Consider the following 23,772-nt stretch of genomic DNA (forward strand, 5'->3'; position numbering starts at 1 on the left):
GCACTTCCCTTGTAAATAATGTAATAAAGTATATTTCTTTTCTTATCAGTTTAAATTCTGATAAACTGAGTTGATTCCCAGATAGCCAAATCTGTTAAAACAGATTTTCATAAAATGGCCATTATAAATTTTAAAGGCAGAAAGATTACAGTTTGTATAAAGGAATTGATATATTCGATTATGTTGCCAACATGTTAGCAGAAATACAACAAAATCTGTTCACATAACTCGACAAAAGATTGTCAACGGAAACCGAGCAGAACTTGTTGATATAACTGACGTCAGATTGATGGCAGAAACTGAACAGGATCTGTGCAGCGTAATTTGACAATAGATTGTCGGCAGAAACCGAACAGGATCTGCGCAATGAAATTTGATATGAAATTGTCGGCAGAAATCGATTATAGCCTGCTAATATAATTGACAGTAGATTGATGGCAGAAATTGAACAGGATCTGTGCAGCGCAATTTGATAGCAAATTGATAACAAAAATCTGCGCACACAATCTCTGATAGCAGACTGATGGCAGAAACGGAACAGAGTTTGCATGATTCGATAGTTCCTTCGCTTACCGCTACGTGAGCTGTACTTTCTCGTAATCTAATTTCTGCCAGAAATATATATAAAGTCGCGATTATTAATAAAAGATCAAAAATATAGTAATTATCATTTTAATTTCTATCACTTTAATTTCTGATATCTGATACAATCAGATGAGATTCAGAATATTAAACTGATTGGAATCAATATGATAAATGGGAAATTATTCGTGTACTGCCTATTGAGGCATAAAGCAAGAATTTAATTCTAAATAAATTATATCTCAAGTTTTAGAAGTTACATTTTATCATTTACTTTATTATTAATTTAATTATATTGAATTAGTCCTTTGCTATATGAGATATAACTACGATATAACATATTACATTAACATATGTTACGATATAACATATTATGATATAACATATGACATATATGTCATATTAGAAGCAAATTGTAATTAACTTGCCGATAATATTCTTATTTAGCACCTGTAATAATCAATTTTGTTGCATTTATAACATTAATAAAAGTAAGCACAAATCTTGTTCAATTTCTGCTGTCAATTTGCCGTCAGGTTGCATGCGCAGATTCTACTCGGTTTCTGCTGGCAATCTGACATCAAATTACATCGCACAGATTCTACTCAGTTTCTGCCGACAGTTTGTTGACAGGTTATGTTTTACAGACTCTATCGCCAAAACAAAAGCTTAATGCAGACACAGATGGCTACGGTGGCTTCTGGTGTAGGATTCCGATCGAATTTGCTGCCAATTTGCTGCCAACCTGCTAACATTTTGCTTACTGGGTTTGTTTAATATTCTGAATTTCAACGAGGGATCCAAATTATTAAACAAATAATTAATTTTAATCCCTCGTTGGGATTCAGAATATTAAAGACAGATTTTTCTCAATTGGATGGCTAAATGGAAAATAGTCTATTTATTGCACGTATTTAAATATTCTGATGTCGAGTGGATATAAGATAACTGTATATAGATTATCGAGATAAGTATTTAATAAAAAACATACTAATTAATAGACGTTTGGATTTTGTTGCTCGTTGATCAAATGGGCATATAGACGCGTTTGACCTCCTCTCACATACATCCCTATCTTTTCTGGAGGCTTGCCACGGCTTGCCACGGCTATTTAGAGTTCATCTGCCACTGTTATTGGTACAGTGGGAATATTATTATTAAATTAACTAAATTGACGGCTAAAGTATAAAAACATATAAATTTAACTAAATAATTAGGCAATATCGAGCCAACGCGGATGAAAGGCGTGAAGCAATAAAAACTACTTCTGTAATCCACACTTTATTGATGATCAATCATACGTTTTGGACTCCTTTCGAGCCTTCTTCAGTGATATACTGTAAATGTACAAAAAGGAATAAAAACAATATAAATACAATATATAAAAGAAAGAAATTAAGAAGTCACTGTTAATATACATACAAGTCAAATAGTTCGACATTACGTAACCGTCTCAGCCGCACGTCCAATCTAACAAGGGGATGACGCGACCTTGGGAACACCGATTTGAATAAAATTTTAAGTGCGTGTAGTACTCGACCAAAGAAGTTTTTGAGGAAAGTGAGAGGACGCAACGCTCAGCCGTTTTTGAAAAAAACCAAGCGAAAAATATGCCGTATCTTGTATACCGGTGAGTTTAGATTGATCGTCAAGTAAGCGGCGTAGCTCGGGCGATAAAGCCCGAGACTACTACGCTGCGGGTCACAGGTTCGATCCCGACCTGTGGTAGTTTCTTTTTTTCTTTTTTTTTCATTTTTTTACGCGAAACCTGCAATATTTTTTTAAAATGAAGTAAATTTAATAAATAATTTTATTTTTTTGTTTTTATTTTCCATTACGAAAGGCAATTTAATTTATTACTTTTTGCTCTCAAGTGTCAACCGTCGCCGTTAGTAGTTCACTTTGAACTGATGGCTTTGGTTAAAGTCTGGCTAGGATCGAACAGGATTTCAAATGTTGTATAGGTGTATACATAACACAATAGAAAAGGCAGGAAGCGACTAAAAACCGTTACCTGATGAAAACAGGTATACAAGTTACGGTTGGAGCAGTAGCGAAGTTGACAATGAGTTTAAAAATTATGTACCGAATATTTTTCGTATTAAATTATAATTAATTAATAAGTGGCGTAATTATTTAATATATTTTTTGGTTAATATCGAGTAGAATATATAGAATTGTAAGGTTTTATGAAACTGAATATAAATTAACGACATATCGTAAATAAATTAAATTGCCTTTCGTAATGGAAAATAAAAACAAAAAAATAAAATTATTTATTAAATTTACTTCATTTTAAAAAAATATTGCAGGTTTCGCGTAAAAAAATGAAAAAAAAAGAAAAAAGGAAATTACCACAGGTCGGGATCGAACCTGTGACCCGCAGCGTAGTAGTCTCGGGCTTTACCGCCCGAGCTACGCCGCTTACTTGACGATCAATCTAAACTCACCGGTATACAAGATACGGCATATTTTTCGCTTGGTTTTTTTCAAAAACGGCTGACCGTTGCGTCCTCTCACTTTCCTCAAAAACTTCTTTGGTCGAGTACTACACGCACTTAAAATTTTATTCAAATCGGTGTTCCCAAGGTCGCGTCATCCCCTTGTAAGAATCTCCTAACGGTACAAGACGCAAGGAAAGATGCACTATCAAATATATTCCAATGATTATTACGACGCCAATGGTAAATATTATACTTTGCAAATATTATACTTGCGGTACTTACTCGGACACAAAAAACGCGACGGGGCCGGACACGAACATCTCACCAAGTCCAACAACTCTTAACCAACAATCAACGGAACGAGAATGTCAAACAAATACCCACGTATACATGTATGTTGTTGACAAAACATCAACGGATCCAATAACAATGACAGACTCAAATTTTCGAAAAAGTATCGATAATCGGCAAACAGGCATCACTCAATTTAAGCGTATCGCTCTGAAGATTTAAAGCATTCCTTTGGCGCTTAATGTGTATCATCTCGGACATCAATCTCTTCCCCAAAAAAGGTTCCTCATCCAAGATCTCAACATTATCCCAATCGAAATCATGATTCGATAACTTATGGTTCGCTAAGACAGAGATGCGACTCTTTTTATGTTCCTTGATGCGAGTATTTAGCGGACGACTCGTTTGTCCCACGTAGGAAGCATCGCAATCGTTACAGTTAATCTTGTATACTATGTTGCTTTTCGCATTTTTTTGGAGCTTGTCTTTTCCTACAGATATAAACCTACGCAAATTATTATATTTATTCCCGTATAAGACATCCGTATATCTAGATCTTTGACACAAACACTAAACTTTTCTGAGATATCCTTTATGTATGGTACATTAAAATATGTAATTTTATTTGTACTGATGTTGTCATCTGTATTAGCTGTCATAGTATTGCTCTCATTAAATCCGACCAACGTCCCACCGCCCACCCTCACACCGTCAAAAGAAGAAAAAAATTTTTTCAAACGCTATGGAAAATAAACGGGATCGGATATCCATTATCCATAAGAATTTTGATGACCAACTCGAAATTCCCCTGGTGAAACGCAGGATGAGAAAGACGAAGAACCTTGTCAGTTAGGCCGATAATGATGCCTCGCTTATGACATAAAGGATGCCGCGACTCAAAATGCAGGTATCTTCCTGAAAATGTTGGTTTCTCTGGATGTGATATCTTTATTTACCAACATACTTTTATCCATTTATCAGCCTCCTTATCTTTAAGAAGGGAGTAATTGAAATTATTTCATTCGTTCAAAAAAGATTCCCACCATCCAGTAAGGAGGAGAAGCAATAACTTTAAAAAATGCAAGCGCAAGGTGCGAGGGATAGTTCACAGCTTCTTACTCAATTTATTCAGCATTCATTCATTCATTCCTTTAATTACAGTCAAGATTCAGTTATATTATCATATTTTTGAGAATTCAATCTTAATTTGATTCAAATTGTATAGCCTCGGACATCCTTTCTTGCGTTATGCAATTGAGTTATTAATCCGTCTTATATCTCAGTGAAAATGATTTTGTTAACATTTAATTGTGCATCGTGTGTAAGTGGATATTTATTGAAAATCTTGTGGTAGACATCTCCATTAGTCAGCTTTTCATGCTATAAAGCTCCGACCTCAGCTATTGCAATTTTATCAACGCACTCATTCTTGTGATACCAACGAGTAGTGAGTAAAATTGAGTAATTTTTATTTTCTCCCTTTCACATATCTTACTATCTCACCATTTAAAATCTATGTTTGATAAATAATTTTAAACGGTTTAATAACCATTAAATTTTTATTAATTACTATCAATCAATCCTTGTCTCCATTCTCCAGTCTCATTCCTTGTTCTTCCTTGTTCGCCTTAATCTCCGAAAGGTTCGCGAATAATCCTTCGTTTGCCTAAAATCTCTGAAAGACAGTTCGCGAATATTCCTTCGTTCGCCTTGAATCTCCGAAAGGCGGTTCGCGAATAATGCTAATAACTGCTTCGAACCATTGTAACACCCACGGAAATATAATACATACACACAGACACCCAGTCACCCAGCAAACACATAATATTGCACCAATATTGCGGCAATATTACAACACTGCAGCAATGTTGCTGCAATATTTTGTGTTGGGTGGGTAGTTATAAGCGTTACTATATATTTTTTTCATTCTTTATTTATCTTTTTAAATAATATATTATATTTTTAATTTAATGTATAATATTTCATTATTTAACTCGTTCTCTTCCCTGAATCCTGAGATTGCACCAGGTCTCGTCTCGTGTAAAAAGAATTAAGTTCCTTTACCGAAAAGAGATCAACGAGCGAATAGATTTAGAAATACAGCGTTAAAGAGATCCTCGGTCGCTAACCTATCAGGACCTTCACATTCGCTTGACCCGATCCATGCACACGCCTTATAAAGTGCCCACATAGAAATTGGCATCCAGTGGATGTCCATTAAACCTCCATAGCTCCATAACTCCAAACATCTATCTCCATGGTGGAAGTCAGATAGACGTCTATTAGAGATCCATTAAACCATAGCCATAGCTCTTTCGGATGTTTACATCCACGATGGAAATCAGACAGACGCCCATCAAACATCTATCCTACCTTCATAATAAGTATCCTCTACAAATCTCTTATAGATGTCCATTAGACAATTATTATGGATGTATAACAGATTTACACATAAATAAATAATATTTAAGTAGATAATTAATATTATCAAGATTAATATTTGTTTTATCATTAATGAAAATTTTAAAAAATTATAAAAAAATAAATAATTTTCAGCTAATTTTTAAAGTACATTTAAACATTTACAATATTTTTATACACACTTTTAAATATTTATAATTTAATTTATAAATAAAATAAATTTAAACTGTACATAATTATATAAATTAATTGTATAAGTTACTTTAGATCTATTAATATAATTATCAAAGCTTTTATTAGAAAAAAAACTGATGAGAGGATAAAAAAATGATAAACGTCCAATAAAAATCAAATATATACTTCTAATGGACCTCTATTAGACGTTTTTAACTGACGATTATCTGACGTTGCGTGGATCATTAATAGGAGGCTCACGGAGCCTCGATGGACGACTAATGGACGTTGCGTGGATCATTAATAGAGAGTTCACAAAGCCTCGGTGGACGATTAATCGACGCCCTATGGATCATTAATAGAGGGTTCGCGAAGCCTCGGTAGACGATTAATCGACGTTCCGTGGATCATTAATAGAGGATTTATAGAATATGGAGGGATGAAATATATAATTGTAAATAAAAATAATATTAAAAATTGTAAGAAAACTGTTTATTGAAGATAAAATTACAAATTAATTTGATGCTTAAGGCTCCTTGGTCCTCGCCGCGACTATGTTGAATTATGACGTCAGAAACGAGAAATTACACGCTGAAAATTTTTGCGTGCCATTTTTAGATAAAATAATATTTATACAGACTAAACTTATAGCCAGTGCAAAGTTCGGGGCTACACGCAGATATACACAGCCTGCCATCGATCCCTTAGATTGCCAATCAACATATGGCAAGCACACAGCTTTTCCTTACGCAATGGTTACTAATTCCTTAGAATTTTCCTGTCATAAAACTTTCTCCCGGATCATGCATACTGGTTTTCCAGAAGACATTCTGTATCCCGCTTTCGTGGAGTAAATATCGCGTCTTCAGAGAGTCTATCTCGCGCCTATATTGTAGAGTACACATCACGACTTGATTTAAATTACACTAAACTTATATAATAAACGGAACGTTCAAATTGTAGATAAAATAAATTCGGAGTTATTCATTTAACACGAAGCGTCTATTATTTATCTCCCGAGATCATCCATATACAGGGTGTAACTGAAAAAGCGCCTATGGAGCAAATAACGTTATTCCTGATTAAAAATCGAGTCGAAAAGTCCTGAACCATTTTTTTCTATAATGCTTAATAAAGCGGTAATTATTGAGTAAAGTTGCGCCAATAAGCACCGATCTTTAGCCTCCTTGTCGAAATTTTTTTTAAGGAAACGCTTTTGACGGAAGAAATATGATTTTTAATGCAAATTTTTCACATTATTACAACGCATAAGAATATTGCACGATAGCGGCATAACATAGCGCTGAAACAGCGGAGCGCTCACGCACACTACCAGGCGCGCGGCTCACTGACGTGAGCCCGTTTAAAGGTCGGTGTTTATTGACGCAACTTTACTCAATAATTACCGCGTTATTAAGCATTATTGAAAAAAATGGTTCAGGACTTTTCGACTCGATTTTTAATCAGGAATAACACTATTTGCTCCGTGGGCGCTTTTTCAGTTACACCCTGTATAAATAATCTATACACAAGATATAAAAATAGATTTCTTGTGCAAATATTTGAATAGATATCTTGAATGTATGTGTGTGTGTGTGTATTTATAATACTACACAGAAAATAAATTGACTCGGCTAGTAAACTAACAACCAATACCGACTAAAAAACCTAACCCTCTTCACCTGGCCTCTGTTACTCCTTCGCGGGACCGCCGTTAGGCATTGCTTCACGAGGAGAGGCATTAGCTATTGCGTGCGTGCGTGCGTGCGCGGCTACAGAGTGAAGATTTATGCAAATATCCTTCACATTATAGGACAGAGTATAGAATTCGAGAGGCAATTGAAAAAGAAGAAACGCCAACTTCGGATTGGTCTTCTTTTAAATTGAATGGATTTTTGGCGAGTATCGTAAGTATATATAAAAATTTTAATTTTTTTCTTCTTTTTCGTAATAATATTTAAAATATTTTCAGCGTCCTTACAAAAGGCCGATGAAAAAGCAAGAAAGGCAATCTATACATCAGACTTTGATGCCGACAAGGAAGCGAGTTTTTATAGAAAAATTAGAGTGAAAAAAGTTGTATCTTCGTCTGAAAGCGAAGATGAATCATGCACAGACGTAAATTTATCATCTCCCTGTCCTCCAAAATGTAAGTACACAAACAAATCTATTATATCTATTTATGATACATATACGAAATTTATATTTTACATTTTTTACATTCATGTTTTATTTTGTATTAAAAGGTCAGCGATTGTACGATGAAAGTACAAATGAAAGTTCATTTCTTATATGTTCTTGGAAATCTGCGAAAAGAAACAGCGAATCAAGCAAAACAAAGCAAAAGGTCTCAAATTCGAACCCTCAAATTGAGGAAAAAACGGAGATGCGTAAAAACGGAGATGCCCCCAACGAGCGGCGGTATACCAGTGATGCCAGATTCCGGCCTTTCGGTAGCATGCGGTAGCATGGAGGAGGTAATAGAAGGAGACAAAACATGATTCTCTCTCCTTCTTTTCTCGCAGAGAAGAGAATGTCTTCTGGAAAACCAGTATGCATGATCCGGGAGAAAGTTTTATGACAGGAAAATTCTAAGGAATTAGTAACCATTGCGTAAGGAAAAGCTGTGTGCTTGCCATATGTTGATTGGCAATCTAAGGGATCGATGGCAGGCTGTGTATATCTGCGTGTAGCCCCGAACTTTGCACTGGCTATAAGTTTAGTCTGTATAAATATTATTTTATCTAAAAATGGTACGCAAAAATTTTCAGCGTATAATTTCTCGCTTCTGACGTCATAATCCAACATGGTCGCGGCGAGGACCAAAGAGCCTTAAGCATCAAATTAATTTGTAATTTTATTTTCAATAAACAGTTTTTTTACCATTTTTAATATTATTTTTATTTACAATTATATATTTCATCCATCCATATTCTATAAATCCTCTATTAATGGAACGTCGATTAATCGTCTACCGAGGCTCCGTGAACCCTCTATTAATGATCCACGGAGCATCTATTAATCGTCTACCGAGGCTCCGTGAGCCCTTTATTAATGATCCACGGAGCATCGATTAATCATCCATCGAGGCTTTGCGAATCCTCTATTAATAATCCATGCAACGTCTAATGGACATCTTTGAAGACCTCTAATGGAGGTCTAATGGATGTACACAATGCGGAACTATGGATTTCTTGTGGTCGTCCATTGAATGTCTAATTGACGTCTACTGGAGATTTTAAATCTCCATGATAGACATCTAATGGACGTCCATTAGAGATTTTCGTTCTATGTGGGTGTGTCACGGGGTAAGTACCCCAGTAAGCAAAATGTTAACAAATTGTGTGCAAATTGGCAGCAAATTTAATCAAAATTCCACACCAAATCCATAGCCATCTGTGTCCGCATTAAGCTCGTGTTTTGCTAGCAAACCTTGCTGACATAACCTGACAGCAAATTGGTGATAAAACCCGAGCATAGCTTGCTGACATGTTGACGTCAAATTGTCGGCAAAAACCGAGCAAGATCTGCGCGCGCGCAATCTGACAGCATATTGACGGTAGAAACCGAGCATGATCTGCTTTTGACCAAAGTGCAATAAAATTTAATATTACAGAATAAGTTTTATTGGTAAATTATAATTTTCTTTTCATAAATAACTATGAAATGTAATGTTATATCGTAGTTATATCTCACGTAGCAAATTCTCTTTCAACTTAATTAAATTAATAATAAAGTAAAGTGTGAAAATAATTAAATTTAATTTATAAAATTGAGACATAATTTATATGATAATTAAACTCTTGCTTAATGCTTCAAATAGGATAATTTTCCATTTATCCTGTTGATTCTAATCAGTTTAATATTCTCATATTAGGCTTGTATGAGATATCAAAAATTAAACCAATAGAAATATACTTTTGATCTTTTATTAATAGCCACTAGCAGGCTTTATATCTACTTCTAACAGAAATTTGATTGCGAGAAAGCGTGCATCGCGTAGCGGAAAGCGAAAGAACTATTGAACAAGACATCTAAATACTGATTATGTAGGTTCTGCTCGGTTTCTGCCACCAATCTGCCGTCAAATTATGCGCGCAGATCTTGCTCGGTTTTTGCTGCCAATTTTACGTCAAGTCATGCAGCAAGCTTTGCTTGCTTTTTGCTGACAATTTGTCATCAGACTTTCCTGCACAGATTTTGCTCGGGTTTAGCCGCCAACTTGACGTCAAATTTTGTGCGCGCAGATCATGCTTGGTTTTTGCCGCCAATTTGACGTCAAGTAATGCAGCAAGCTTCGCTTGCTTTTTGCCGCCAATTTGTTGTCGGATTTTGTCAGCAAGCTTTGCTCGGTTTTTGCCGCCAATCTGCCAGCTTAATCAGGTAATAACAACTCTTGTAGCAAAATTGTAGTCTTTTTGCTGACAACAATTTTTAGCAAGCACTTGGCGAAATCTGTTCGAGCAGACTTGGCTAACTGGGTTACGTTCTTCCACACGGCCCATCCGTTCAAGAGTCTGGACGTAACACTGCAAGCTTGTAGTAATGTTGCAGAAACATTTCGCAATGTCTATGCAAAATTTCAATATTACAATCTTTCAATGTTAGGTCTAACGTTTTTGTAATCTTTCGATGCATGATCCTATATAGCATAAAAATTTACAGCAACATTGCTGCAGTATTACAACATTGCACATTGCAGTGTAATGTTGCAGAGATATTGCAAAAATATTACTTTAGCAATGTTGCAGCAATATTTTAAAATATTGTTAAATAGCGAAATGTATAATAGTGTGTGACACGTACTTCTTTGCTTGCTGCTATGTGGCGATGCTAAACTTAGCTGACTCGTATTCAATTTTTCATTATAAAATGTATATAAAGCCTACAACGGACTGTTACTAAGACTGTTAACGAAAGATCCAACGTATATATTTTTTCTGTCAATTTAATTTTTAATAAATCTCTAATAAAAAGACTTAATTTAGAATAATTTGTTTAATAATCCGCATCTCTTGTTAGGATTTAGAATATTGAATAGATTATTTGAAATTTATTGGACGGGTAAATGAGAAATAATTCATTTATTGCGTGTATTAAATTAAGGGCTTACATATGAGTAGAATTTTGAAAAAATAGATTTTTTTGCATTTCTTGAAAGTATGTAGTTTCAAGAATATTGTGTTAAAATATTATTAAGAAATTCGAAGAATTGTAGAAGTTACGGAGGATTTACTGAAACGGGGTGGAACAGCCCGAGCTGGAGCGCAGCGGGGCGCCCGACCATTGTAGCGTGTCGAGGCATTAAAAATTCTGGGAACCCTAAATATCCCTACTACGATCTATATAATACATACAAAAGAAACACAAACTGGTTTTAGCATAAGAATTCCTCGAAGGCCATCAGTGATGTCAGATTCGGCCTGCTACCGAAGCCCGAATTTGGCATCACTGATTTGAATTTTGCATCAGGTAATTTCAGCTAGTTTCAGTCAGTTACTCTGTAGCTTTGTAATAGTAAACATCGTTGCGTTGTTTCTTAGTAACATTTTTGCGTTGAAACATGGAAAAAAAAGATAAAAAAATCACCCTTCATTCGAAGGTTTCAAGGGAAAAGAGAAAATCAACAGGTGCATATAAATGTCGATCGAAGAAAAGAAAACGTCCCAAGAATCAATAAGAAATTGAAGAAGAAAATAACGAGTTGTGTACATCAGCGAAGAAATTGCGAGCCAATCATGTGCTAGAGCCCAGTATAAACAACATTGATTATGTTATTTTAAATTTTGCAACAGTTTTTTCGTTTATTAGCGAACATGTGAAATGCAAAACATGTGGATGATATTAGTTTTGCCAAAACATCTACACGTGGTCTCGGTTTCAAGGTGCAAATTCTGTGTCCTTCCTGTGTGACTCAAAGCGTACCTTCGTGCCCGTATATATTAAATGCCTACGAAATAAATACGAGATTCATCTTCGCAATGCGAATGATAGGTATTGGATTGAATGGAGCAAAAAAATTTTGTGGTCTCATGGACCTTGCAAAGCCCATAGCTCAGTCCACGTACGACAAGGTTGTACATCATATTTCAACTGCTTCAGAGGCTATATTCGATTTAATTTCAAAAGAAAGTGTACAGGAAGAAAAAGAAATTACAGAAGCAAAAGAAAATCAGGAAAATACGGGATTGACCGTATCCGGGGATGGCTCGTGGCGCAAGCGAGGATTCAATTCTTTGTACGGGGTTACAACAATCATTGGATATTATACTGGTTCAAGGCAAGGTTCTTGATTTGTATATAAGTAAAACTTGCAAGACATGTGAACAATGGACTGGACTGGAGGGAACAGCAGATTATGAAGAGTTTTGGGAGCAGCATGCACCCAATTGCCAGATCAATCACACGGGATCCTCTGGAAAGATGGAGGTAGAAGGAATGTGTCACATGTTTCAACGATCAGAAGAAAAATACGATGTCAAATACGTCAATTATATAGGCGATGGAGACTCCAAGACTTTTCCAGCAATAGTTGATAGCAATCCTTATCCTGGCATAACAATAACAAAAAAAGAATGTATTGGACATGTACAGAAACGAATGGGTACGAGACTTCGAAATTTGAAAAAATACCACAGGACTTGGTGGAAAGGGCAAATTGACAGGGAAATTAATTGATGAACTTACTCGTTATTATGGCCTTGCAATACGACATAATTGCCATTCACTTGAAGCAATGAAAAATGCTGTTATGGCTACTTTTTATCATTTACAATCAACTGACGAGAAGCCGCAACATGACTTGTGTCCGACAGGAAAAGATTCTTGGTGTAAATGGCAAAAAGCAAAGGCTTTGAATAAACTGGACAGCTTTCACTATGCATCCGCGCTTCATCCAAATGTTGTAAAAGCTATCGAGCCAATATACAAGGATTTATCTTCAGACAAACTTCTAGAAAAATGCGTGGGAGGTTTTACACAGAACAATAACGAGAGCTTCAATAACGTCCTTTGGCGCATAGCACCCAAAGTCACCCACAGCGGCTGCTATATTATGAGAATTGCTTCTTACATAGCAGCCTGTACATTCAATGCAGGAAACAAGTCATGGAATACTTGGGCATTAAAGTTGGACCAAATGCCAACAATTACTGTGAGGAAGCGGACGAAGATCGTCTTCATCAGGCCGAGATCCAAGCTGCCAATGCAACACGGGAAGGAAGAATTCTTCGTAAACAATTACGAGCAGCTGATAATGATAACCTGCTTGAAATCGAAGGACTTTTATATGGCCCCGGAATCGCCGATTAAAGGTAAAATTAGAAAAAAAATTTTTTTAAACAATTTTATTATTAATTAACAAAAAAGAAATTTTTTTTATCATTACTAATAATTTCGGATCAAGATGAAACTTTTTTATCTCTTACATTTTTTTCGTAAGACGAGTTGTTTTCGAGTTATAGCATTATAAACAATTTATGATACTCCAAATCTCTTCCCAAACTTTAAACGCGTTTTTCTCGAAACATGATTTTCAAAAGCGGTGTTCACGATATCTCGAGAACGGATCGATAGATCTTTTTCAAATTTGGACACGATATTCTTGGATGCTTTGTCTAATTAGCTACGATCAGACTTTAAAAAAGTTTTTTACAAATGTTTAAAAAATGCATTGTTAACTTGAAAAAATAGATGAAAAATCGACTTAAAACTTCAAGCAGCCATCATTTTGCGAATTTTTTTTTTAAATTTTTTTCGGTTCGTAGCTAACTGTCTTGTATATCACTAATTAGAAATTCAATGCCTATTTTTGTTCCAGATGACGTAACAACTCAAAATGATGAACACCGCAAAGGACGTTTTTAAAAACGGGGTTTACGCTAACGCTAATAAACAATATTCAATGTTGATAGACTTTAATAAAAAAATTCACAAACATATTAGAATACATGCTCTTTTTAATAAAAAAAAAGTTTTTGAATAAAGTAATTATTTCCCGAGAAAAAATTCCCAAAATATGGTCATTTTTTTGCCCGTCTACTCATATGTAAGCCCTTAATCCTATTGCCGAGTGTATGTATGATAATAGAGAAATAAACGTTTAATGAGCTACTAATAGACAACTTCAAAAATTTATAAACTAATAGATTCTCTTATAAACTAACAGATATTTAACATCTTATACAGAGATCTAATTTGAAGGATATAAAAATATCTAATTGATAGGGGTGTGCGAGTACCCGAAAATTCGGGTCGGTTTCGGGTCGAGAATTTTTTTCGGGTTCGGGCGGGACCCCGATAGTTTGTCCAGTACATACATTTGTTCGGATACCCATAATTTCGAGACCCGAATATCACTCCGGGACTCCAACTCGCCTCGGGATCCAACCTCGACTCGAGACCCGTACTCGACTCAGTATTCGGGTCCCGAAATTACGAGTATCTGAACAAATGTATGTGCTAGATAAACTTTCGGGGTCTCGGCCGATCCGACCCGACCTGATGTTCGGGTGCCCGAATTTTCGGGTATCCGCACACTCCTACTAATTGATCAAATTTTAGATATCTAATATCAACCGATCTCTTTGATTGAAAAGTCATTGATTCATCTTCTCAAAGGATGATTTCTATTTATATTATATATATAACTGGATTACATTTTGTATATATAGGGTGTCTGAACTTTTTGCAATCCCGAAGTGTGAAGATAGATTGGCTCAATAGCCCAGTAAAATTAGATTTTGACTTCATAAAAATTAGGACTAAGCTGAATTTTTGTGGAGACCTTTATTTTAATGTTCTAATGAAATTCTGCCCCTAATAAAAAGTACCCTTAATTTTATCCATGGGTTTTTTTATAGGGGATAAAAGAGGGTAAATTTTAGTTTTTTGCCATTATCTCGAAAACTGTCAATTTTTCGGGAAAAACATTTATTATTAAAATTATAGATCATAAAATTCTCTACAAAAAAGGCCATTATACTTTTTTTCGTACAACTAATCGTTTTTGAGTAAAACGTGCGGTAATGTTGCAATGTCTGTAGTTCGTAAAAAACACGTACTTTTTTCCACACCACCGCGGGGGTAAAGTACTGGGCGCGTTTGTTTTTTGTGGTGTCCCTAGTAGGCCTAATCCACATTGAAATGTGCTGGAAAAACAATTGTTTTTTATTTGGTCTCTTCCTCTACATCTATTTCCTTTGGAGCTTCCTCATCTTCCTCAGTGATTTCCTCAATATGTTCTTCATCTATTGTTTCTTCCACTTCTTGTATTAAGCAAGTCATTGGATCTGTATCGTCGTAAACATCCATATCGCTTTCTGTTACTTTAGTCTCGACGTTTAAACAAGATTGTCCATGGCAGTGCCCGTATACCGCAGAACAGCGAAGACCTATTTTTCTACAGCTACAGCTCGCGCTACAGCCTTTAGTGCAGTTGCAGAATATAATATTTAGTAATAGATCAGGAGCCGGTGGCAAAAGGGTTTGAATAGGTTCCAAACTATTGTTGACAATCATCCACCCCCATTCTTCTGAATTTAGATCATTATCAAGCCATTTTTGGACTTGCAAATACACTCTAAATAAATAATGTTGTTGTGATGCATAGAATGTGGGCGGTAGATTTGATAATTTTACGGGCTTATTTAGTCTAGTTGCCTTTACAAATGAATAATATCTATGAGAATCAATAGATTTTTCCTTTTGTGGAGCGTTGTACATGGCCAGAAATAAGCGAATCCCATTTTCAGTTATTGTTTCTCGTGAACTTTGTGGCACTTTAAAAACCTCAGCACAATCCTGTAAGTCTTTGCGATTTTGGAACAACTTAATAACCTTTTTTTTCCAATCTGAAATAGCGCAGATGTAGTATCACATCCGCTGATAGCATGGATCAATAAAATGTGATTTTTACTGTTTTTAAAATTGTCAAAACTTTTGGATGAGTATACTTTTGTTTCAGCTTTTCCTTTCCCTGGTTTTAAATAATAAATTTCTTTATCAGGTGAAGTTCATGTAATTAAAAGAACCAATAAATCAACATTCTCGCCAACGACTATTGTTTTAATATTAGTATGATAGTGCTCCAATACAGTTTTTATGATGAGAACATCAGCGTCATCTTGGGCTTGTTTGACAGAGATGTTAGCAGCCTCCAATTTTTGCGCTAACATAGAAATAAATCTACTTTTGTTTTTTTCGTTGCTGAGAAATTTATCTTGTTTTATAAGGACATTCATGGACGCATCAAACAGAACATCTGTAGATCCAGGAAATTGTGAATATCGACGACGTTGCTCCATTGATTTTATATTTTTTTTAGTGTTATCGTAACCGTCAAAAACTACAATAACATTGGCTCCGAAATGCTTCAATACATAATGGCCCATATTCTGAATCCTCTTTTATCGATAAAAGTGCCTCTAAAAGTGGCATATAAGCCTTCTGATTGGCTACAGGCCGCTTTTAGGAGCACTTTTATCGATAAAAGAGGATTCAGAATATGGGCCAATGAATATATTGGTCACAGATATTATCGAAAGTAGCATCTTTGTTCCACACAACACGATGTAATAGAAACCCGCCATCAATTATAAATATGTCAGTTGTAGTATTAGGTTCACTAACAATAGGATTGAAACAATCATAAAAGGTTGATTTAGTTGTTTTCCTCATTCCTACGTCATCAAAAAGAGCCAATGGGTATGGGGCTAGTTCATATGGGAGAAATTGTTCAAGTTGGTCTTCAAATTTTTTTGTCACACTGATGCGTTGAAAGAGTAATAGTGGATCAATTACCATTCTAGTATTGTGAACTTTAACAGAACTGGTCACAGTTAAAAGAGGAAGAATTTTGTCTGCACGTTTCAATTTGATTTTATCAAATTTTTCTCCAATTATTTTTTGCATGGAATTTAGACCAACTTCATAAGCATTGAAGCAATTAATTTTCTCATCGCCGACGATACCAATAGCTATAGATATTATCTGTGGAATCTGTGGAAAGGGATCATGACTTGAAAACCATTCTATTATTTTTTGAACATCAGCATCATCTCGTTTGATACGAGAATCTCGCGCATCAACATGCTGATCTGTAATGTCCAATGAAATATTGCAAAGTTTTTCAATGCCTTCACATACAGCATTGGTCGCATGCATATCGTATACCCATTTGCTGAGTACACTTTCTTGAGTGCTTCTTCCTCTTGCTACACCTCCGTCTGTTTTAATGGACGTCATCAAAGACTGTTCAATAATCATATCAGTTCAAGTACCGCTACTGAATTTATTAGTACGGCGAATAGTAAAGAAACCATTTATAAATTTCTCGAAAGCACTTTCTTCCATATTTTTTTTTAAATGCAACATATTCTGAAGATATAGGTGCGCAGATTTAGCGTAAAGAAAGTGGCCAGACGCATGAAAATATGGTAACATTTTTTTAATGGAACTTAAATGTGCTGCCCAATCGGCCATTCTTTCAGATCTAATAAATTCTTTGGCAATTGAAACCATCCTTAAATATTGCACCCACAATCTTGCAATAGGACCTCTTTGTTCATACAACCGTAATTTTTCATGAAATTTGTTTGATAATTTCTTCACGTCATTAAACGTCTGAATTTTCTATGTCTTCGTATGTTATTATGTTGCTAGCGACTTCAGTTATGAGTTTCCTAAGATGATTTTGAGTGTCAGTATCTACGTCTATATCATTAAGTATAATTGCAGACAAAGCCTGATGAAGTAGAGTATGTCCTCTAATTGCTCTAGCATAAGCGTGTCCATTTAACATTTTTTCAACTGAATTTGATGCATAAATGATGCTCAAAACTTCTTTTAAACCGCTTCCTTCCATTATATATCTGATTGATCCAAGGAACGACATTATCAAATGGAAGCCACCGAGTCTCACTATTATTTTAGAAAAATTAGAGTTTCGGGTGAAGATGCTACTATTTCTCGCGCTTTAATATATAAAGGTTGGTCAAATGTAATAACACATGTGTTGTGACCATGTTTTTTACAATTTTCAAGAGCACAGTGTAAAGCAGTATGAATAGTATTATAATTACTTGCAGATTGGTGAATAAATGGTAGAAACAAGATTCGTGATTGTGAAAAATCCTGATTATTTTTTGTCAGAGACTGAATATATCCATTCCAACCAGGTACCTGAGATTGATTATCCCACTTTCCAAAGAGCAATAATACATCAATTTTTCAAAGCATGCAGACTGTTGTTTCCTCATGGCAGTCAAATCTTTCAACTGTAATTTTATTTAATCCTGCTGAATTATAATTTTCATAAACCTGAATAGGAACGTGAGCTTTTAAGGCAAGGTCATGAGCACTTGACATTGTTGTCTGTTTCTTAATTGGTTGTTCTGGTGCGATCGCTTCAGATGGAATAATCATTTTAATTACTCCCATGATATGTACCATATTGTGACCATCAATGGTGTATACATTAATATCGACATTGTCAGCAGCAAATTGAACGAAAGAACCAGTTTCTGGCGGTAAAATAAAAGGCTGAGGATGATAAACTGTCGAAACTTCGTACTTCGCTGTATCGGAATATAAAGCTGCTACACCTAAACTTGACAACACATCTAAAATACGTCGAGATCCAAATCGTCGATGTAAAAACGTCGACAAACCCAATTGCAATTGAGACATAAATGTTCTCAGTCTAGCTGCAGCTACTATAGCATGAGAAATGGAGGTGCATTTTAATTTAAATGGTTCTAATTTGCCTTTTCGATTTTTTAATATTACTTGCTCCAAAAACAATTGTAAACTGTGTGGTACGTCATTGTCTAAATTATTAAACATTTCATTCATTGGGGGATATTCACTATTATATTTTATTAAAGATCGAATGTCTTCACGAATTATTGCTGCAGCAGATTCTATTATTTTAAGCCGTTCTTCCTGTTCATTACAATTTTTATTTTCGTACAAAGCTCTTAAATTGACATCATATACCGTATCTATGAAACAGTCAAAGAGCTGCTTTTAGTTGATATGAAAATTCTTTTCCCATACCTTTCCTTAAGCTTCGTTTTAATTGTTTATTCATTTGGAGTATATACCGTGCATGCATCTGCCAATTCCTTTAAAGTAAACTGGCAGTCATTGTTTTCTTCAATATACGAAAATATCTCTTCCATTGCTACTTCAATACGATGGTCGATAGGTCGACCAACATTACCTGGTTTTCGGGAACGGAGAAAATTCAGGTAACATTGATGATGATATCTGGCCTCTGCAGCACGCAAATCCTCAAAAATAATTCGATTTTTAACTGTCTTTGCTAAATCACCACCAAGTTTGTCTGCAGTAGCAATTATAGAATCTTTGAAAGCGTGTGCCGATACTAATGAAATTCTGCGACGCTTTTTTTCGTCTTTCTTTTTTTCTTTTTCTTCATTGGCCTCATCACCACAAAAAAACACAACTTTTTAAAATCAAAAAAAAGCTGTTCACTTAAACGTAATCTAGTACGCGGTGGACTTAAACTTGAAGACGTACTAAGACAGTCATCTTTACGCTCCCTTTTCGAAACGAAGGCGGCAATGCTACTCTTCCGAACATAATTTCTACGGCAATCAATATGAACTTCAATAAAAGTAGCATCACGTAAATATTCTATTTTTCCATCGTTTCTTTCTTTACTCGCGTCTCGCAAAGTTTTTATCCCACGCTTAACCACAACAGTTTGACCATTCAATAAAGGATTAGAACAAATGAAACACATTCCTTCCATTTTAGCACTATTTCTCGAGATTTCACAGAAATATTTTAATATATATAAGTCGTAGTCGCAGAGTCATAATAATTCATTCTCAAATGCGGGCCAGTAGTCGCCTAAATGTGCTTCTTTTAAAAATTCTTTAACTTCGTTTATTATTTTAAGAACACACTGTAACACAACTTGTCACGACACGCACTGACTCGCACAAAGCTCTCTGCTCACTGCCTTGTGTGATGGCGCATACGTGGCGCAAATAAATGACAATCTTTTTCTAACAAATGTACATGCCGCAAGTATGTTGCATATCCTCTTATTTCAAGAGACTATTCATGTTATTATAGTGAAATTTCCTATAGAGGAATTTATTCTTGATCATAACTCACGCGTCCATTTTTTTATAGCTGGATACCTATATGTTAAAGAGGAATATGCTTTCTGTAAGATTTTCTGTTTAAAAAAAATGTTGAGAGGAATTCCCCGCTTACGAGTAGAATTTTTTTTTTGGGTGTACTAATAATACTTATAAAATCTTTCTCGACAGCAAAATATTTCTAATATAACTTTTCTGCACCTCATAGTCACATATAATACTATAGTGGTGTGCACATTTTCTCTTTCAGACTTAATTCACTCTATATCTTCGAAACGGTTGACTCCACGAAAAAAAAGTATAACCTTTTTTGTAAAGAATTTTATGAGCTACAATTTTAATAATAGCTGTTTTTCTCGAAAAATTGACAATTTTCAAGATAATGGCGAAAAACTAAAATTTACCCCTTTTATCCTCTATAAAAAAAACCCATGGATCAAATTAAGGGTACTTTTCAGGATTTCATTAGAACATCGAAATAAAGGTCTCCACAAAAATCCAGCTTGGTCCTAATTTTTTTATAGTTTTGTCCTTTTCAAGTCTAATTTTACTGGGCTACAAATTGAAAAGGAAGGTCCTATACTATTATGCGATATTCGCAATAATTAACGAAAAATTAATTAAAGAAGATCGGCCAATCTGCGGGAGTAGAAGCACGCGGCGACGAGAGTCGTCGTTCTATAACATTATACTAGGCGTGCGGCGAAGTGGTGAGTGGGGAAGGAGTGGTGTAAGTCCGGGCGTCACTCACTTCGCCGTACGCCTAGTATAAGATTACAGAGCGACTACTCTCGTCGCCACGTGCTTCTACTCACGCAGATAGGCCAATCTTCTTTAATTAATTTTTCGTTAATTATTGCGAATATCGCAAAACAATATAGGACCTTCCTTCTCAATTTGAGCCAATCTACCTTCATACTTCGGGACTGCAAAAAGTTATCAGACACCCTGTATATATAATTTCGTTATTATATAATACAAAAAATTTACACCCTATACATATATATATATATATATATATATATATACAGAGTGTCCCATTTTAAAAACACAGAGAAAACACATAATTGTTTCGGAGAAAAAATATATAATTTGCAATTAACAATTACATATCTTTCTCGAAAACAACTGTTTTCCTTTACACCAATTGAATCCTTACATTATTTTGTGCATAAAAGTATTAAGGTAAGATAATCGAAAAATGAATATTTTACAAGATTTTTTTACGGTTTAGGTAAAATTAAGAAATTATTTCAAGCCTCATAACTCGAAAAGTACTTAATGAAAAATACTTCATTATAGTGTTTTGGAAAGTTCTCGAGATGAGCTGCAAGAATATGTAATAAAAAGTAGGCAGTTCCATTTAAAAAATTGAAGGTGATCTTCACGTGACCTTCAAGTAACTATTCAAGGTCAAATTAATGATACCATCTTATGTCCCCCTTGAAACCATATAACTTTTGTCTGAAACATTTTTGCTGAAAATGCTTCGTTGATTAATTATCGAGGTGCGTTTTTTAAAATGGGACACCCTGTATATATACTGGGTGTTAAAAAAATTTGGACACGGTCGAATATCTCGATAAGGAAGTTTTACTAGAAAGTGTTTCAGACAAAAGTTGTATGGCTTTGAGGGGGGCATAAGATGGTGCCATTAGTTTGACCTTGAAGAGTCACCTGAAGGTCACGTCCAACTTTATAAATAAGACACCCTATATGCTTTTACATATTCTTATAGCTCATCTTGAGAGCTTTCCAAAACACTATAATTAAGTTAGTTTTCCTTAAGTACTTTCCGAGTTATGAGGCTCGAAATAATTTCTTAATTTTACATAAACTGTAAAATATCTAGTAAAATATTCATTTTTCGATTACCTTACCTTAATATTTTTATGTACAAAATAATGAGAGGAATCAATTGGTGTAAAGAAAACACATAGTTGTTTTGAAGAAAAAATATGTAATTTGCAATTACCAATTCCATATTTTTTCTTAAAAACAACTATGTTTTCTTTACACCAATTGATTCCTCTCATTATTTTGTACATAAAAGTATTAAGGTAAGATAATCAAAAAAATGAATATTTTACTAGATATTTTACGGTTTATATAAAATTAAGATATTACTTTAAGCCTCATAACTCGAAAAGTACTCAATGAAAACTAACTTAATTATAGTGTTTTGGAAAGCTCTCGAGATAAGCTACAAGAATATGCAATAAAAAATAGGAGTTTCAATTTAAAAAATTCAATGTGACCTTCATATGGCCTTATCAACACCACCCAAGGTCTAACTAATATTCCTATCTTCTGTCCCCCTCAGAACCAAACAACTTTTTTCTAAAAAGTTTTCTTGTAAAACACAGTTTTGGAGATATTTGAGTGGATGGATTAAAATGGCCTACCCTATATACAGGGTGTCGCAGACCACCCGTATCAGCCGAATATCTCAAAAACTGAGCGCGACAGACAAAAATATTTTAGACAAAAGTTGTAAGGTTTCAAGTAACACATTACATGGCGATATCAGTTTGATCTTGAAGAGTTATTTGAAGGTCACGTGAAGGTCACCGTCAATTTTTTAAATGGAACCCCCTATTTTTTATTGTATATTCTTGTAGCTTATCTCGAGAGCTTTCCAAAACACTATAATAAAATATTTTTCCCTCAAGTGCTTATTGAGTTATAAGGCTTGAAATCATTTCTTAATTTTACATAAACCGTAAAATATCTTGTAAAATATTCATTTTTCGATTATCTTATCTTATCTTAATTAATTGTTAATTACAAATTACATTTTTTTTTCGAAACAATTATGTGTTTTCTGTACACCAATTGATTCCTCTCATTATTTTGTACATAAAAGTATTAAGGTAAGATAATCGAAAAATGAATATTTTACAAGATATTTTACGGTTTATGTAAAATTAAAAGGTTTCAAGCCTCATAACTCGGAAAGTACTTAATGAAAACTAACTTAATTATAGTGTTTTGGGAAGCTCTCGAGATGAGCTACAAGAATATGCAAGAGCATATAGGGTGTCCCATTTAAAAAGTTGTAGATGACCTTCACGTGACCTTCAGATGACTCTTCAAGGTCATATTAATGGCACCATCTTATGTCCCCCTCGAAATCATACAACTTTTGTCTGAAACATTTTTGTCTTAAACTTATGGATTTTGAGATATTTCAGTGCGTAGATTAAAATGGCCTACCCTGTATATATATATATATATATATATATATATATATATATATATATACCCCGTAAGCAAAATGTTAGCAGTATGTCGGCAGACTGGTAACAGATTTAATCAAAGTATATCAGCAGACTGACATCAACTGCGTCCTCATTCAGCTTATATTCTGCTGACAGAGCCTGCTCACAGAATTTGACAGCAGATTGGTAGCAGAAATCCAGCAGGATCTGTTAACATGACTTGACGCTCGATTGGCGGCAAAAACCGAGCAGAATCTGTAAACATAATCTGACAACAGATTGTCGGCAGAAATCGAGCAGGATCTGCGCACGCAATCTGATAGCAAATTGACAGCAGAAACCGAACAAGATTTGGGCTTACTTATATTAATGTTGTATAAATGCAATAAAATTGATTATTACAGGTGCTAAATAAGAGTATTATCGGTGAGTTATCGATTAATTACAATTTTTTCTGATATGACATAATGTATAATAATATATGTTATATCGTAATTATTCTCA

General features: G+C 34.7%; 1 protein-coding gene and 2 pseudogenes across 6 annotated transcripts in view; 1 reads left to right on the forward strand and 2 right to left on the reverse strand.

The window, feature by feature from the left end:
* Window positions 1-23,772, reverse strand: part of LOC145965809 (cilia- and flagella-associated protein 91) — a 174,982-nt gene that overhangs the window by 6,229 nt on the left and 144,981 nt on the right. The gene's annotated exons all lie outside the window — the stretch shown is intronic.
* On the forward strand, window positions 11,891-13,778 carry LOC145965596 (uncharacterized; annotated as a pseudogene).
* Window positions 16,410-17,805, reverse strand: LOC145965597 (uncharacterized; annotated as a pseudogene).

Source organism: Camponotus vicinus, unplaced genomic scaffold (assembly GCF_025532165.1).
Source record: "Camponotus vicinus isolate PSW18456_S1 unplaced genomic scaffold, iyCamVici1.0 SCAF_14, whole genome shotgun sequence".
NCBI lineage: Eukaryota > Metazoa > Arthropoda > Insecta > Hymenoptera > Formicidae > Camponotus > Camponotus vicinus.